The sequence below is a fragment of the Micropterus salmoides genome, unplaced genomic scaffold, assembly GCF_014851395.1.
Source record: "Micropterus salmoides isolate LMB-PRFRI ecotype aquatic unplaced genomic scaffold, ASM1485139v1 Ms_hic_scaffold_2524, whole genome shotgun sequence".
Classification (NCBI taxonomy): domain Eukaryota; kingdom Metazoa; phylum Chordata; class Actinopteri; order Centrarchiformes; family Centrarchidae; genus Micropterus; species Micropterus salmoides.
This window is the reverse complement of record NW_024041734.1, coordinates 20,376-26,172: the sequence shown is the minus strand read 5'-3', so window position 1 is coordinate 26,172 and position 5,797 is coordinate 20,376. Positions and strand designations below refer to the sequence as shown.

Genomic DNA, 5,797 nt, shown 5'->3' with positions numbered 1-5,797 from the left:
TGTCTCACAATCCACAACAGAGAAAGGCACTTTAATTGATCATGTTTATGTTAAAACAACACATTATAATGTAGAATCAACAGTGTTGCCAACATATTTCAGTGACCATGAGGGAATTGTATGTTCTTTCACATCTAAATGTTAAATCAAAGTTCAGAGAAAGGTTAGGGGAGCACATTAGTGTATTTTATTGTTTCCTGAGATATTGTATCACCAGCACAGCATCATTAGAGATGAGGTTCAAAGGAGTGAATCTGATCTGTTCAGTACCATTTTGCGTGTTTTGTGACTCATCTATTGTATTTATTAACTTTTATAGCTTACTATCATTGCATGTGTCCTGTATGAGTTATTGTATATTATATGAATTTGTGTCCGGTGGACAAATAAAATGGGGTTGTTTTCCTTACAGCATATCCTTACAACGGCACTTTTAAAGCATTCTCATTTTACCACACCTTGTATTTTAACTCGCTTGTCTCTAACAAGTGCCTTTTAATGTCCATTACAGAAATTTTCCTTGCTACATCCAGCCTTATCTGTCATGGACATGCAGTTTTCCCACTTTGTCTCTCTATATTTGTTTCTCATACTCCTAGTTCCCGACTCTGCTCACCCCACACACCTTCCTGCAATCGGCTCATCGCCCCTCCCTGCCTACACACATACCACCATCAGTTCATCAGCTTTGCAGTACTACGGATCTTCACCCATCCAGTGACAGATTGTTAAAACGGTACAGACATGCTTCTATCCTCTATGGTTTGGTGAGAACTTCTTTGTAATTGATGTGTACATTAACATGTCTTTTTTTTCCATGTGCATAGGATCTTTCCTCGTCTGCTTGACTGCAGTACTCATCCTCATGCCATTCCTGCCTGTCCATGCCATTCGCCATGTGTGTTCTACTACCAGCCATCTTCTGCAAATAAATCTCACCTTTTATATCTTTGTCTTTTTTTTTCTACTCTTAGGTCCACCCTGCAACACTGTCACAGATGAAGCTTTTTGTAATACAAAGTTATGTTTACCCACACTGGAAATAAATTTCATTAAATTGGCGCCATATGATTGTTATGTATATAATCTATTATTTTTTATTTTTTTATTTGCTCTCCATGGCAATGTACATACATTTAGCTTTTTTATGTTAGTGACATGTATGCACCAACCACATTTGATGCGAATCTGACACAATTATCCACACAGAGGAACATCCCTTCCTACTGTAATGTTCCTCTATTTGCTGTGTCCTGAATGTGCAGAGCCTAAATCTGTTTAAGTAGCCTGCTCACCTGTGGCAAACCCTTGCGGAGAAGGCTCATGTGAATGCATCGTTCCTCTGACTGCTCTGTGTAGATATGTAAATGTGATGCGCATTTTAGTTTACAAAGCATTTCTACCAGCTATGAGTTATTTATTCCTACTTTTCTATGCATTGTCTTCTGTGTTAGATAAACCATGTAAAATATTTAATAAAATATTTAACTGAAACTCCTGCCTTTTCTCATCTGTTCTAACATGCATGCCATTGAGGTGGTGATAGTAGTGGAACTACACTATCCTTCAGAAAATCTGAAGTCTGAATCTGAAATTCCTTCAAGCTAAATCTTCATAAACTGTAAAAGAAGCCCATTTTGCTATGTCACACTGTTGAAATAAAAGTCTCGCCCTATAGAAGACATGGCACCGCATTTTTGGTGAAATGGCGTTGATGAAATTTGGTACAGTTTTCACCATGTACACAACATTTATAATACATTCCTGTTTATGACAAATAATGCTTTGCCACAACAAAAGGTTTTCATACCTCACAAGCTTCACAATCTAGAATCAATGTGTTAGGGCTTTTCTTAGACTGTTCTGAATTAAATGTGAGCAACTAGAAGTAGTACATCACATCATAAATAATAGGTGCGTTTGACTTTATGCTGCGAAGCGCTGACTTTACATAAAGCATGCTGGTTTGAAATTGTCTGACCTTTTCCAGCGCTTCACATGACAGTAAAGCCTTGATGTGTAAGGCGACTTCAGATGCTGTTTTGTGGTCGCACAAATTTGGAACCAGCATTTTCCTAATGTTGAGGCATTTGTCTTGTGCTGCGAGGTTAGGCATTGTTTCGCGGTAGGTAGAATGTGTTAAACATGACCAAGCACTTTTTTTATACCCCGCCCCTCCAGTTGCCTGCTCCTCACCTTAGACTATTAAGTCAGCTGCAGTTATCTTGAATGCACCTATTGGCATGTAGATGTGTTTGGGGTGGGATTGTTACCAAGAACGTAACACTTTGTATAGATCTGAGCATGTACACAGTTATGATGACTTCCTCTTTCACAGCAATCCATGGAACCTCACTGCCACACCATTGACACTCCATTGAAGAAAAACACAAGTTTGTGTTTGTTGAGACGGTTTTGACATAGATATAGCCAACTTGGAAGACGTGGTAAATCACAGCATAAAAGTCACTTCCTGTTGCCAGCAGGTGGCGCTATGACTGTGGGTAAATGTCGGCATGTACATGTGTTCAGGGCTGGACTCTCATCCTACATGTACAGTTTGGTCCAGATGTGAGCATGTACACTGAAGATACGACAACTTCCTGTGTCGTGGCGAAGACTTGATCTTTGACGCCACGCCACGGACACGCCCATTGACGAAAACTTGCAAATAGCACAACTTTTCATCTTCAATGCCTTTAGAAGGCACAGCACAAATTTGAAGTCGGTCATACTAAATCCCTAGGAGGAGTTCGTTAAAGTACGAAGTGTGTAAATCATCCAAAATTTGACGTAAAATTCAAAATGGCCTACTTCCTGTTGATTTTAGGGCATTGCTCCAAGAGGCTTTTTTGTGCGTCTGGACAAGATACACGTACCACAGAAAATTTGTGCACGTAGGTAAAACGTGCGGCGGGGGCTGCTTCGTTAAAAGTCACTTCCTGTTGCCAGCAGGTGGCGCTATGACTGTCTGTGAATGTCAGCATGTACATGTGTTCAGGGCGGGACTCTCATCCTACATGTACAGTTTGGTCCAGATGTGAGCATGTACACTGAAGTTACGACAACTTCCGTGTCATGGCGAAGAGCTGATCTTTGACGCCACGCCACGGACACGCCCATTGACGAAAACTTGCAAATAGCACAACTTTTCATCTTCAATGCCTTTAGAAGGCACAGCACAAATTTGAAGTCGGTCATACTAAATCCCTAGGAGGAGTTCGTTAAAGTACGAAGTGTGTAAATCATCCAAAATTTGACGTAAAATTCAAAATGGCCTACTTCCTGTTGATTTAGGGCATTGCTCCAAGAGGCTTTTTTGTGCGTCTGGACAAGATACACGTACCACAGAAAATTGTGCACGTAGGTAAAACGTGCGGCGGGGGCTGCTTCGTTAAAAGTCACTTCCTGTTGCCAGCAGGTGGCGCTATGACTGTCTGTGAATGTCAGCATGTACATGTGTTCAGGGCGGGACTCTCATCCTACATGTACAGTTTGGTCCAGATGTGAGCATGTACACTGAAGTTACGACAACTTCCGTGTCATGGCGAAGAGCTGATCTTTGACGCCACGCCACGGACACGCCCATTGACGAAAACTCGCAAATAGCACAACTTTTCATCTTCAATGCCTTTAGAAGGCACAGCACAAATTTGAAGTCGGTCATACTAAATCCCTAGGAGGAGTTCGTTAAAGTACGAAGTGTGTAAATCATCCAAAATTTGACGTAAAATTCAAAATGGCCTACTTCCTGTTGATTTTAGGGCATCGCTCCAAGAGGCTTTTTTGTGCGTCTGGACAAGATACACATACCACAGAAAATTTGTGCACGTAGGTAAAACGTGCGGCGGGGGCTGCTTCGTTAAAAGTCACTTCCTGTTGCCAGCAGGTGGCGCTATGACTGTCTGTGAATGTCAGCATGTACATGTGTTCAGGGCGGGACTCTCATCCTACATGTACAGTTTGGTCCAGATGTGAGCATGTACACTGAAGTTACGACAACTTCCGTGTCATGGCGAAGAGCTGATCTTTGACGCCACGCCACGGACACGCCCATTAACGAAAACTCGCAAATAGCACAACTTTTCATCTTCAATGCCTTTAGAAGGCACAGCACAAATTTGAGGTCGGTCGGACTAAATCCCTAGGAGGAGTTCGTTAAAGTACGAAGTGTGTAAATCATCCAAAATTTGACGTAAAATTCAAATGGCCGACTTCCTGTTGATTTTAGGGCATCGCTCCAAGAGGCTTTTTTGTGCGTCTGGACAAGATACACGTACCACAGAAAATTCGTGCACGTAGGTAAACGTGCGGCGGGGGCTGCTTCGTTAAAAGTCACTTCCTGTTGCCAGCAGGTGGCGCTATGACTGTGTGAATGTCAGCATGTACATGTGTTCAGGGCGGACTCTCATCCTACATGTACAGTTTGGTCCAGATGTGAGCATGTACACTGAAGTTACGACAACTTCCGTGTCATGGCGAAGAGCTGATCTTTGACGCCACGCCACGGACACGCCCATTGACGAAAACTCGCAAATAGCACAACTTTTCATCTTCAATGCCTTTAGAAGGCACAGCACAAATTTGAGGTCGGTCGGACTAAATCCCTAGGAGGAGTTCGTTAAAGTACGAAGTGTGTAAATCATCCAAAATTTGACGTAAAATTCAAAATGGCCGACTTCCTGTTGATTTTAGGCTATGGCTCCAAGAGGCTTTTTTGTGCGTCTGGACAAGATACACGTACCACAGAAAATTCGTGCACGTAGGTGAAACGTGCGGCGGGGGCTGCTTCGTTAAAGGTCACTTTCTATTGCCAGCAGGTGGCGCTATGACTGTGGGTGAATGTCGGCATGTACATGTGTTCAGGGCGGGACTCTCATCCTAGATGTACAGTTTGGTCCAGATGTGAGCATGTACACTGAAGTTACAACAACTTCCTGTTTCATAGCGAATCATCGACGCCACGGACACGCCCATTGACGAAAACTCGCAAATAGCACAACTTTTCATCGTCAATGCCTTTAGAAGGCACAGCAGAAATTTGACGTCGATCCGACTAAATCCCTAGGAGGAGTTCGTTAAAGTACGAAGTGTGTAAATCATCCAAAAATGGCCATAAAATTCAAAATGGCCGACTTCCTGTTGACTTTAGGCTATGGGTTCTTGAGGCTTTTTTGTGCGTCTTGACATGATACATGTCCCCAGAAAATTTCGTAGATGTAGGTTGAACGTGAACGAGGGGCTAATTTTTCCAATTTTCTAGGTGGCGCTAGCGAGTCATTTTGCAACGCCCATGTGCGAAACTTGTAGAATACGAAATTTTTCACCGGTTCTGACATGTTTGCAAATTTTGGTGAGTTTTCGAGTATGTTTAGGCCATGTCATTTGGGCCTACTTTGCAGAAAAAAAAAAAAAAAAATTAAAGCTGCAAGCAGCGTTGGGCGGGCCCTCGCACTTGTAAGCGCGTCCGCGTGTGAGCCGGCCGAGTTGCACATTCTGGAGTTCTGCCGGTGCGGCTGTGAATTTCCTATGCGTTTCCGACGCCGCATGAATGTGCTATATGTCACTTCCTGTGTCCCCTATGTGGAGCTACATAGCACTTGCCGCTATGAATATAAATCGGTATTGACGTGTAGATGTCTGCGGGGGTGGGAGAGTTATCAAGCACGTAAAGTTTGTTTCAGATGTGAACATGTACACTGAACAATAATGTACCCAAACAAAAAATAAATTCCTTTTATATTTCCTGTGTTGTTTATGTGTACATACAGAGGAAGAATGTGAGAACAGCACACAT

At 42.7% G+C, this 5,797-nt stretch overlaps 1 long non-coding RNA gene across 1 annotated transcript; it reads left to right on the top strand.

The window, feature by feature from the left end:
• Nucleotides 1-307: 307 nt before the first annotated feature.
• Nucleotides 308-1,694, top strand: LOC119919000. The gene is made up of 2 exons (XR_005447532.1): nt 308-736; nt 828-1,694. It is a non-coding gene; the product is annotated as an uncharacterized LOC119919000 (long non-coding RNA).
• Nucleotides 1,695-5,797: the final 4,103 nt, after the last annotated feature.